Source organism: Dryas octopetala, chromosome 3 (assembly GCF_963921425.1).
Source record: "Dryas octopetala chromosome 3, drDryOcto1.1, whole genome shotgun sequence".
Lineage (NCBI taxonomy): Eukaryota > Viridiplantae > Streptophyta > Magnoliopsida > Rosales > Rosaceae > Dryas > Dryas octopetala.
In genome coordinates, this window is record NC_141368.1 from 24,769,974 (window position 1) to 24,783,495 (window position 13,522).

Sequence of the window (13,522 nt, forward strand, 5' to 3'; positions counted from 1 at the left end):
CGGTATCGGTACGGTATATAATCGGTATTGTTTTTCGGTATAACGTCGGTATGGTACGGTATGGTACGTATACGGTTTCGGTATTTCGGTTTTAAATGCCCACCCCTAAAATTAGTAGAATTTCAACCCACCCCATGTTGAAATCCTAGGTCTGCCCCTGCTAACAACCAATCCAACTCCAACTAGAAACCAATAATCATCCAACTAACAATAATCCAGGGGCCTCAAATCCTACCCAAAATCGTAATAAATTAAGTCATAGACACCCTAGCATAGAGCCATCAACCATAACTAAATATGGTTTACAACACCAATAAAACATAAGTAATATGAAAGAAATACATTGTGCCTACAATGTCGATGAGATGAAGGTGGGGAAAAGATGCCTCAGTGTGGAACGGCCCAACCTCACCAACTACTACTACTACTTGGGCAGAACATTAAAAAAAAATATGTGGGGAAATCTTAGTGATTATTGATAAGCTTTAATTATTTTCTTTAAAATCATTTTAAATCAAAACTTTTTACCAAACTCTTGTCCTTCTCTTTTGAATCCCTAAGTTTTAAAACTTTTTCGAAAACATCATAAAGCCGTTTATATGCTCAAAGATTGAGAAAAACAAGAAAGCATATTAATTTAGAAATCTCCAACAACATTCCATAGAACCTCCAAAAACTATGCTATGTGTCATGGTCTGCACTTGGAGCTATGCTTTCGCGACACTAATGTGAAGGATAAGGGGTTAAATGGCAAGAGTAGTGTTCGTTTGGTAATGAGTGGACGGGTTGTGCATGTAGAAGGGCAATTCGGTAATTTGGCAGTTTCGGGGTATCCCGGTTGAAATTTGGGAAATCTAAAAATACCGTCGGTAAACTGAGGGGATCGAAATGAGTCCAACAAAACTGATGGATCGCCAATCAGAGTTCAAATGAATCAATTATAGGTCATTATGACTTGTCATGTAAGTTGATGTTTTCTCATGGTTCGTAAAAAAAAGCTTAAAATGTTCTTTAGGGGGGCATGGTGTTAGGCACGCTCTCCACCACATTCTGATGGGCTACTATTGGCTTATGACTTTTTGAATTGCTATATGTCAACTTGAAGAATGTCTAGCGGTCCATTACTTCTCCCCCATGTGTAACATACTGTACTAGGTGTAAACATCCATATATGGGATGCATTTTAAAACAAAAGAAAAAAAATATGGATACAAAAAGCATGCAATAAGAGTAAGATATGTCTAGTCCAAACACACTTGCAAACCTTATTAGGAAATTGAATAAAAACTAAGTTTCACAAGTAAAAAAACAAGAGAAAAAAACTCAACTACGTACATTTGGCATAATAAAAAAAATAAATTGAAATGGTGAGGTGGGATCCACCAACATTTTATAGGGCCTATCTCATATTGTATGCATTATGTATAACCATTAAATATGCACATATATGTTATCACACATACCACACATGCATACCACTTACATAAAGAAATATCGAGCAACCATTCTTGCAACGTAGATCATTTTTATATTCTTCAGTAGTTTGTGGTATTAAAAATTACTCACCCATGCACTCCGAATTTGGGCAAAAGTCTTTGTTCTCGTTGTGTGGCTCATCTTCTTCTGTTTTCAGTTGATTTTGTTGATACTTGAGTATTTATATTCATTCCAACACAATCCATTCTGAATGGAACCAAACTAACCCATTTTAAGGAACCTCCAACTCTCTTCTTTGAGGATAGCTCCCCTCTTCTAATTCCACAAATAGATTTAATCGATTAGCAAATCGAATGAACGTGAATGAGTGGTTGACTTGCTAATCGGTTTCTCCCTATGGTTAAGCTTGTTCTCACTACCTTGAGAAGACCGATTTCTACACGTGTGCTTGAGATATAATGGTCATGAAGGCATTAGGATAAAGTTCAGTTTAGTGAGATAAGTATAATATACGCATAACTTAATCAGTCAATATAAATTGAGCGTACCTGTCATTTCTCATCCCACCATGCCACCAATATGCACCATTGCTCCTTATTGACACGCCTATCCCCACAACCTCTCTTCCATTTTATATAATGGGTCAGTTTCTATGCAATTTAGATTTGAACAACTTCCAACGTTCATTCAATTTTGCCCTCACCACTTTCCTAATTTGAATATACTTTGACAACTTATCTGGATAACTCCATTGTATACCTTCCTACATAATACATTTACAATCCCTTTATCAAACCTTATATCGTTAAGATAATTAAATGAATACAAAAATAATTTAACTTGACACATGATCATTTACTCAATGTACATTACCTTGACATCCAGCCATGCATCTTCCCTTTGGGCCTTAGTAAACTTTTTCCATATGCGTTCATTAATGGGAAACTTGGAGGGACACCTTGCAAGCACTTCAATGAATCAATGGTACCTTACCATTGACTTGGAACACATATAAAACAATGGTCTTCTTTGATCCATCCAACCCAAGAGACATAACAAACAAAAAATGGGGCATGAATGAAGTGGCATACATGAAGACTTACTTGGACTTTTGTTGTCCTACTAACCTAATAGAGGATGCACTTTAGTTGTGTACAGCTGCTTTAGGATCGTTAGGGTTTGCCTAGTATTTAGCAAAAGACGATGTTGTTTTCTGTCTGCTTTACTTAAAGGCTACTAACAAAACAAATTTTTATATACTTAATTATGAAATTTTAAACTAAATCTTTATTTTTTGTCAATTTTCAAACTACCTATTATTTAATTAGGTTTTACTGCAAAAAAAATTACAATCATATTGCCGCTCTACTTTGAGAATCGCAAGAATTTTTTCTTTTTGTATTTAGAATTCTAAATATGGATGAATTTTTTTTTTTTTTAAATCAATATGAATGACAATTGGACCAAAACATAATAAGTTATATATTATTTCCTTATATAACTAATATAATGTCAAAAAAAAATTTTGTACTAGATCATATTAAAAAAAACTTTTGATATTTTGGCCACTATCATACACATCCATGTCTATGAATGATATTATTACACCCATTAAGCACCTGATAATTTGTTATGGAAGTTAACCAAATGTTTTTTTTTTTGTCAGAACATGTTTCAATTTTTCTTACTCAATTTAATTCACACTACCATAATGCATTTCTCAGAGTAATAATGTCAATTGTGTTGTACGAGCTATTCATTTCAAAGCTATATAGTGTATACGTCCTAATTCAGGTAGACTTATGTGTTAGAAATATTTTAGCTGTTCATGTTCACAACCATGAAGCGAGGACCCAATTGCAGTCGTAGGTTATTTGATGAGCATCCAAATCCAATGAATCAACCTCCCCTCTTTCCTACCTCATCATCCAATGAAAAAATTCCAAATGCTCTGGCTTAGAAGGTAACAAGTAAGCTATTACAAATTTTCCTTCCTCGTTGTGGAGAATTGTCCAAGCCACAATTATATTATCTAGTTGATGATCCCACCACCTTCTTAGACCTTATTATATTATAGTACTATCTGAAACTCCTTTGCTAAATAATTAAGAACCGCTAAGTCCCTCGCTAGATAGCACGCCGCAAACCTCTCTCGTTCAACGCATATTCAATTAATTGAATAAGTTAGGAAATTGTTGTGTATCTACATATTCATATTTTGGTTGAGAAATTGGTTTTTTATACTTGATAATATAAGAATTGAATTCTACCATGGATTTTAATATTTTTTCTTTTTATAAATTAAATTTGTTGTCTTAAGACTTGGTCATGCACCATGTTCAACTTGCATTTATTACATTTAAAATGGAAAAGACACCATCATCATATGAACAAATTTACCATGTTCTTTCTATTTTCCTTAATTATTATTATATTAGTATGGATCCACTTGCACATCTTTGTTCTCAAATCTCATCCCCTCATTTAATTGAAAATGCAAGTGCCAATATTGTATGCTGCTACTTCCTTTCAAATTGTATTAGTAATAATATGTCTAGCTTGTCTTATAATTCTTAGATATTGATCAAAGAAAGATTGTGTTCATATTATTATTGGAGCTATGAAACAAATTCAAATACTCGCTCAAAGCCACAAAACAAATTCAAATGCTCAATGTTTGTCAACCCAAAAACATGGTATCTATTCTTTAAGTTATGGATTTTCCTAAACAACTAGTTAGGCATGGGTGTCTACACTAACTTTTTCCAATCTTAAAGTATTTAGCATGGTATTTACTAAGTTGTACTTCAAGCAAGCATAGGCATAATGGAAATCGACAAAGACACAAACCCTAGAACATGGTATCTATTCTAGTTATTCATGATGATTAATTTCAAGAACTTATAACTAGCTAGTTCTTTCGTTACTTTCATAGGCACAAGACTCGGTCATCTAAATTTACCCATGCAACAAACTCAATACAAAGCATGCATATGATGATCAAGCATATCATAACACATGTAAAGAGATGAAATGTGAAATGTGAAATGTAAACTGAATTTAATCGCACCGTTCTTCCTTTCGTTTAAATAATTAATGTTTTTCATGTTCTAAATTACACCAAAATCTTCTTTCTGTAGCTCAATTCACCAAATATAATTATGTTCGTTTCACTTTTGAGTCTCATGGTTTTTCTATCTCTGACTTATCTATTGGTACATCCCTTTTTTAAGGCCCATGTAGGAATGACCTTTATCTGTTGCATGTTGCTTCGCCTTAAGCATTGTCCGCGCCCAGGGATGAATCCAGGATTCCAAAATAGGATGGGCTAAGCTTAGCTTATAAAAAAACTCGACGATATGAGTAAATTTTATTTAAAAAAAAAAAAAGATACACCAAATAAGGAGGACATAATGAGTCTATTACCCCTCAAAATGCACATCTATACATAGATAAAATTCACATAAAAACAAAAGACAACAAAAGAATAATTACACATGCAATGCAAATACAATATATGACTACTTAAGTTGTGCCCTACGTTTCTTCACTGAGTAAAAATCATTAATTATTGATTCATTACTGATACTGTTAGCAAATTCTCTTTCAATGTGGATCATTAGACAATCAGCAAGAAACTTATCCTCCATCTTGTTTCGAAGTCGGTTCTTAATAAACTTCATAGACGAAAATGCTCGTTCAGTCGTTGAAGTAGAAACAGGAAGAGTCAACACCAAACAAATCAGTCTATGAATCAAGTGATAGTCTCTTGACAACCCAGCTTCAACTAATCGTTGACATAATTGAGAAATGGAATCAATATTTGAGAAATCCGGACGACGATCCATATCACACTTATAAAACCCCAATTGTAGCTTCAAAGCATACAACTCAGATGTAGTGAAGTCTTCAGGATAAAATTTCTCTGCAAGATTACATATATCATCAACTTTAAATGAGTTGAAAGCATTACGAGGATCCAATGTTGAGCTAAGAGTAAGGAGTTCCACAGTTTGCTCTGAAAACCTACTATCCAACTCCATCAACTGAAAATCTATTAGAGCATTAAAAATATCAACACGATAATAATGTCTAATTGTAATACAATCTTTTTGTTGACAAGAACGACCTGTACCAGTCTTATAACGATCATCCATATCAGGCACTTCAATATCATGTTGTTCACAAAATGATACGACACTACTGATCAAATTATCCCAACCATCTTCTCTCAACTCTTGAAGTTGCAATTTTGTGCTTGAAACAAAATTCAAAGCACTTATAATGTCTTGAGATTTTCTCTGGAATGCTTGACAAAGAAAATCAGTGAATCCCATCACTTTATTCAACAAAAGTAAGCTAAACACAAATTCAAAAGATGTAATAGCAATATAAAGACTCTCAGCTTCTCCACGAAATTGTTGGCTTGGTCCATTATCACTGATATCCTGAAGAAGTGTTTTTGTTGCATCAAATAACTCAATTAAACTTCGAATAGAACTAAAATGAGAACCCCAACGAGTAGTCCCAGGTCGTTGCAAACTACAAGTTTGATTAGCCCCTGTACCCGTTCCAAGCTTTCCGGCCTCCAACAAGTCTTCAACTTCAGTTTTTCGAGTTAATTTTAACTCAAATTGTCGCTTAGCAGAAGCACAAACAAAATTCACAACATTAGTCAACATTGAAAAAAATCTCCAAATAACCTTCACATCTTTAGCTACACCATTTAAAGCTAATTGCAAACGATGAGCAAAACAATGTACATAATATGCATATGGACAATCTTGGAGAAATAATGCTTGTAATCCATTCCATGCACCACGCATATTGCTAGCACCATCATATCCTTGACCACGCATATTTTCCACTTGAAGATTATATTTAGCAAGTACATTGGATATCCCATTTTTAAGAGTTAGAGCAGTAGTATCAGGAACGCTCACAATATCAAAAAACCGTTCTTGAATAAACCCATGGCAATCAAAAAATCTTAAAATAATAGCCATTTGTTCCTTACCAGATTCATCAAGTGCTTCATCAACGAGAATACAAAACTTTCTATCCCCAACTTCCTCAAGAATCTTATTCCTCACTTTAGTAGCAAAAATGTGCAATATCTCCTTCTGTATATCAGATGCAATATATTTGGCATTTCCAGGAGCATTATCTAAAACAACATTATCGATTTCAACATTACATCTTGCAAAAGCCTTAACCAATTCAATGAAATTTCCCCGATTGGTTGAGTCACTGGATTCATCATTACCTCTAAAAGCCAATCCCTGACTTGCTAACACCCTAACACTCTCTATTGTGGTGTTTAGCCGCAACCGATTCTGTTTTACTTGTTCTGATGATTGTGCATTCATGACTGTGTCAATATGTCGAGATGGGTTTCCTAAGCCACGCCAGTCTTGCATAGCACGATGATGTGCTAAACCAACACTGTGAGCAAGGAAGTTACATTTTTGTCCACCAATCCTCTTCCAATTTATAAACCCATCAACAATAAATGCCTTGTGTAACTTTTCACTATCAAAAAGAAAGCATGGAAAACAAAATGCTCTATCCTTAGTAACCGAATATTCAAGCCAAGGAAATTGTGTGAACCAAACATATTGAAATCGACGAGATTGTACTCCATCCAAGTGGCTTGGATACTCCCCTAATTTGGGTTGACATGGTCAAAGAAGCATATATGCTCTTCGAATATTGTCACGTTCATTAACCGGATACTCACATATTTGACGACGTAATCCCGGATCACGTTCAAGAGAATTAGTATCTACTTCTTGATCATAGACGACTCTTGGAGACTCAACTCCTTGAGAAGCTATTGGAGACTCAACTCTTTGAGAAGAGGCACAAGACACCCCACTTGATGATTCATCATTCTTTTTTTTAAAGAAATGAAACATATTCTTTAATCTCTTCGGATTTCGATCATGATCCGACATTATAAAATATAACCTATAAGTTATATATAGATATAGTGAGCATAAAATAACATGACAGTTGGCAAAGAATAAATGTAGTGACTAATATTTTATATTTCTATGGCTAAGAGAACAGTCCAAAATTTCAATCATCACAAAAACAATGCATCGATATTAGATTTATATAGACAAGAAATTTACCCTAACAAAGCACTACACCTCAATAGCTAGAACAAGTGAGGCACTCCACTAGATGACCAACAAAGCAAATCCTATATACAATAATCAAAATAATCAAATCCTATACAATAATCAAAATAATCAAATCAGAATTTACTAATAGATTAATCAAAATCAAGTCCTAATTTAATCATCAAATCCCTAATTTTAATCATATAAAATAATCAAATCCCTAATTTTAAAATTTGAGAATTTTAAAAAAACAAAAAACAAAAAAAAGAGGGACAAACAGTACCTAGGAACTTGAAGCTGAGTTGTAGAGACTAGAGAACATAGATTATTCACCAAAAATTTGGATTGGAAGACCGAAGATGTGGACCATGTGGTCCTGGAGAGAAGAGGATTTGTCGAATATGAAGGGGACAGTCGGACAAAGGAGGAGAGAGAGAGTGCTGAAGAGTAAAAGTAAAGTGACTAGTGGAGATTAATTTTGATTAGTTAGCTATAAGTGGGCTGGGGTTATTTGCGGGTGAGATTTTGATTAGTTAGCTATAAGTGGGCTGGGGTTATTTGTGGGTGGGCTTAAGTGTGAAGCTAAGCCTAGTTAAAAAAAAAAAAAAATTTCAAATGGGCTACAGCCCAGGCAGCCCACAACGTGGACTCGTCACTGTCCGCGCCTATATCTAAGTTATGGCACAATCAACTTGATCTGTTGGACACAAATTATACCATCTTTTTATACATTAATTCCCTCACTTAGTTCATTTTAAGGATTTTTATCACATGTGTAATAATAATTATGACAGCTACGAAATCTAAGGAAAGCTCTAACCTAAGCCTATAAGGAGAAGGAAACTCAGCTGACTTAGAAGGGCTTAGACTTCTATTCTTAACGTACTAGGGCTTAGGATGAAGCCCTAGCCATGATTACTCAATTGTTATGACTTTGTTTATTTAATTCAATTTTCAAATTTCTTTTGATGAATTCCTCTTCACTATTTGAATTTATGCTTGATGTTTAACATCTTTGATTGATCACCTTAGGTTGTATGAATCTAGTTTTATGTTGAGAAATCATGTCTTCATGTTTTCTATTTTGCAACAATTAAATAACTTAAGAATTATTCATGTCTATTGATTTCTTCAATTCTCTAAGTAAACTCCATGCTTAGGGTTTCTTGTGATGTTCATATTCTCTTTGTACTTAATGAGTTCTTATGTGTTAAATCTAAGTAGACTTCATGCTAGGTTACATATAGGAGCATAAGTATGATTGTAGATGTTAAGCTCAATTTATATATATATATATTATATCTTTAAAATTATACATTTTTGTCTATGTCTTTTAGTATTTTTAGTGTTTTACTTCTTATTTTTATATTTAGTTAATTAGTGGGTCTTATTAGTTTATATCTTAATTCCTAGATTTTATTAGTTTTATATATTTTAGATTTTATTTTGTTTTTATTAATTAGTTCTTCTTATTTTTGTATAGGTTTTAACAAGCCCAAAAAGAAATTAAAAGAAAGAAGCCTAGTTCAAATATAGAAGAGAATGAAGAAAAAGAAATATGGAGAAGCCCAGAAGAAGCCGACCCAGCCCGTGGAAGTCAAATGGTGACAGGACCGCCCTCGAATTTCATCCTGAAACCCGGAGAGTTCCTGCGGGAATCCAAAATCAAGGAAAATCCTACCGAAAATTCGGCAAAACCTCCCCTGAAAATGGACTAACCCAAAATTTAAAAACCTGTTAAAACACTTCTAAGATATCAACCACCTCTACCACAACCACATCATAAATATATAAAACTCAAATCCTTTTTGTATCCTTCTGAACTTTCTTCTCAAAAAACTCTCAATATACTGAAAATCAATAAAACTGCTCAACTGAGATCGTCGTACTTCAAAACCTTTGCTGTCATACACCCATAACTTAAAATACTAAACAACTGAAAACACACACCAAGTCAGATACCCGGAGAGTCTGTCATACATGCGCAGAGCCGAGAATCTGTCATACGCATGCAGAGCCATAAATAATCTGTCATACATGCGCAGAGCCGAGAATATGTCATACGCATGCAGAGCAGCCCCCAAAGGGCGAAGCATCCCGACACACAGCCCAAAGCCTATATGTGTGCCGTGATGGGTCCCAAAGACCTATCCAATCTGATAACCTAGAGAGTACTGCAAAGGTGGTTTGAAAACCATTTTTCATAACCAAAATCATAGATCCTTTTTCCACCGAAAACAAATATCATTGTACTTTTCCAAGAAAACTTTAAATCCATAACTTATAGCATAACTCCAATTAAAATCAAAGTGTATAAACCCAACCAATTCTTTTCGATCGAAAACCGAAAAATTAAATAAACCATATGAAGAAAATCATCAGCTAAAATCCTTTCCACGAGATATTCATCAATTCAACTACGTAAAAGACCGAAATACCCTTCACAGTGCCATTGCTCAGATACCAAATCCGGCAGCATAACGGCATCGGAAATGAGATTTCCCGAGTCTGTGTACCTGTTAAGCCCAGACAACCAACAATATACAATAGATGTTTCACGTAGCTGTTAAACAACCAAAACGAGCGGCCAGCCACCACACACGGTGGTTGCCCGGCCATAAGCAGCACACAAAAATAACCCCAAATAGTCACTGAACCAAAAATTAAGCTACTAAGACCCTAGGAAAGTGGAAAAATATCAAAAAAACCATCCAACCCGCCGCCACAAGTGGCGGAGCCGACGGTGGCAGCGGCGGCACAAACCTAGGAATACCCAAATTCATCTCCAAATAATCCTAATTACATAATAGAACCAAACAATTCAAATTTAACTCCATATTCAAGAAATTCGAAATAGGCAAAACCCCTAAAAATTGAATTTCTAAAATCTCAAAATTGAACATCAACACCTTAGGGGAAAGATTACTCGTACCTAGAGGATCGATTCTCGTAACTGGATCGACGGCCAATCATCGCCGGAATCGGCGGCGGAAGCCGGCGGCTGACTTGGCTTCCCGAGCTCATTGCTCCGTCGTGGAGCGTCGTCTGGATGAACGGAGCCCATGGTTGAACTCGTCGTGGTGAGAGGAAGAGGACCCAGTAGGTCCGGTGTCCCGTCGTCACCGGAAAATGTGATCGCCGGCGAGCTCATTTCTCTGTCATTGCGTCGATTCTCCGAATACAGTGGTCGGCCGGCGAAGGCTGCTAGGGGTCGGCGACGGCGAGAGGAAGTCACCGGTGCCCGTCGCTGGTCGTGGGGTGGCCGGACGGTGAATCTGCCGAGAGAGAGAAGCGGCGAAGATGGAGAGAGAGAGAGAGAGAGAGAGAGAGAGAGAGAGAGGCCGGGGAAAGTGAGTGGGGGTGGCTGGTGATGGCTGGGATGAAGGGTGTGCCCGCGGAGGAAGGTGCGAGAGAGAGAAGACCCCCGGAGAGAGTGCGGGTGAGAGAAAAATAAAGGGAGAGGGAGAAGCTTTTAGAAGATTCTAGAGAGAGAAAGAGAAATCAGAAATATATTTTTTTTTTTTTTCTGATTTTGGGTATTTAAATCCCACTTTTATAAATTTACAACATTGCCCCTCACTTTAAACGCCTATATCTTTCAAACCGTAATTCAGAATGATGCGTGCTACGTGTCTATGAACTCGTGGGCTCGAAACCTATTCAACCGACCCAAAGTCAAAATCGAAAGCCTATTCATTTTAAAAGTCAACTTTTGGGTCGGGTCGTTACAAACGGTCACAAGAAGGAAGCTTCCTCCCTCTTTCTGTCCACTCTCTCTATCCCAGCAGCACGACACGCGTCCCTATGTGAGCCAGCAAGTCGTCCACTTTTTCTTCTATCTCCCTCACGCACTCACCTTCAGCCTGCCCGCAAGCCAAGCTGCCTAAAGTTTTGATTAATCTTGCCTCCAGCCATTCCCACGGCGACACGTGGTGCTCACCCAACTGCTGCTCACATTCCAGCACCTCTCCCTTCCTCGTGTCTCACCCAGCAGCTTCTCCTTTGCTGCAGACCAATCCTGCATCGACACGTGGCGAGCATCCAAGGTTGCTACCATCCTTTTTGGCAGCTGGTTCTAGATTGTTTCAGCCTTTTCCTCTCTCAATTGCTGGCCTCTCTTTGCGTGACAAGTGTCCCTTCCTCCCTTAGATATTTTGATGATGCCTCCTAGCAATTCCCTCATTTTCCTAGTCTTTTACATGTAAAAGGAATGTTTCAGTCCTCTTTATGGATCATTTTTCTGCATATTTTATTTTCTGTCTTAATTTAGTATCTCCTAGGAATTCTCTCTAGGCCTTTTGGCTATTTTGTATGAGAGAATAGGAAAGCTCTTTATGCATTTGCTCATTTTGTTTAATGAAATGAAATTTTAATTCATGTCTCTCTTCTTTCTTCTCTTTGTCTTTTATTTACTTTATGATATTTAGTTATTTATTACATATCTAGTTGCTTATTTAATTATTCTTTGTTCTCTCTTAGTTTAGATGTTATTTTGTTTCTTTTTTTCCTTCTATCTTAGTTCTAAATTTATTGGGGGTCACTAAACCTCCTTACCAAGGTAAGGAGGAAGCACCATCATGATATATCATCAAGTTGAAGTTTTTAATTAATTTTCCCTTGTCTAAATCTTCCAAGTCTTAGATTGAAAATTTGTATTAGGTGATTTATCTACCTAATTAACTTGATTAAAACCACAATCAGTAATTGGACCCCAATTTTTGTTTACGTGATGACTTAGGGACTAATCAAACAGACTTAAATCTGAAGTCGCAGATTGACACTTGTAAATCAAAATACAACTTTTGTAACCAACACAAATCAAACACATCAAATGATCAAGTGACAACCTATACACTCAGAGAACCCATCACAGTAGGCATTCCAGTGTTATCCACAACTACAGTGGTGTGTGATTAACAAGACAGTTCCATATGACATATAACAATATCAAGCATATATATTCAATGCAGATTTGTGTTTAAAAGTTGAGTGATCGAGTCAATAAACATAAAAACACAAAATGAAGACGAAGGTACACAAGATGTTCAGCCAAAAAAACCACTAACGATTAAACAACTGGGGATCTTTTTCAGCTGACCAAGCAATCCACTATCAAGGGTTTCAATACAAGCAATCACACAACAAGCTCAATCACTCTAGTCCTAATACTAAGTGACATCTTCTTACCACTGTGCATCATTGTGCAAATACCTTGAAACTAGCAATCATTCATTCATGTCATTGGCAACTCCTCCTTGAGCTCTTCAACGCACGGCACCGATCGCAATCAAGCAAGTGGATTCCAATGATAATGCTATGAAATGCAAGTATGGATTATTTAAAAATCAGCCTCCTCAAGTTACAAAACTTAGAGAAGTTGATAATCTAAAATCTATATAAATGTTTGATGAAGATAAAGAATACTCAAGACCCACTCAAATTTTAAAAACAAGAACCCATATTTTAGAAAACAATTTTCATAAAAAAAAAAATGATTTTTCCTCACTGGTATAACAAAAAAACACTCTTTCTAAAAATTCCCAAGGCATAAATTCATAAATGAAAGAGGTTGTGTGTGCCATACCCAATGTTTTATCAAAATCATTCTCATCTAATTTAGACACTTGGAGGCTCCTCAATGGTTAGAGCAAGAGGACAAAACTAACAAAAAGAAATATCTAAGAATATTGCCAAGAAGAGATAAGAATGATGATATGGCTGAGAATTGAGAAATGGGTAAGAGAAAATTTCAGCCAAGCAAAATACACAGTCACCTGTACGTGTGAGATGTGGAGTGGGAGGGATGATGAATAGTGTACTAGCGTGTGTGAGTGCATCAATGCAAGCTGAAAAATAAAATACATGTCTTGTACAGATTGAATTAATGAAAAATTAGTTCATGTGCTATGCACATGCTTGTAAGAAAAAAGAAAATGGGCTTTAATTGGAATAGGCTT

General features: G+C 35.9%; 1 pseudogene; it reads right to left on the minus strand.

The window, feature by feature from the left end:
• Positions 1-4,958: 4,958 nt before the first annotated feature.
• On the minus strand, positions 4,959-7,394 carry LOC147291973 (uncharacterized; annotated as a pseudogene).
• Positions 7,395-13,522: the final 6,128 nt, after the last annotated feature.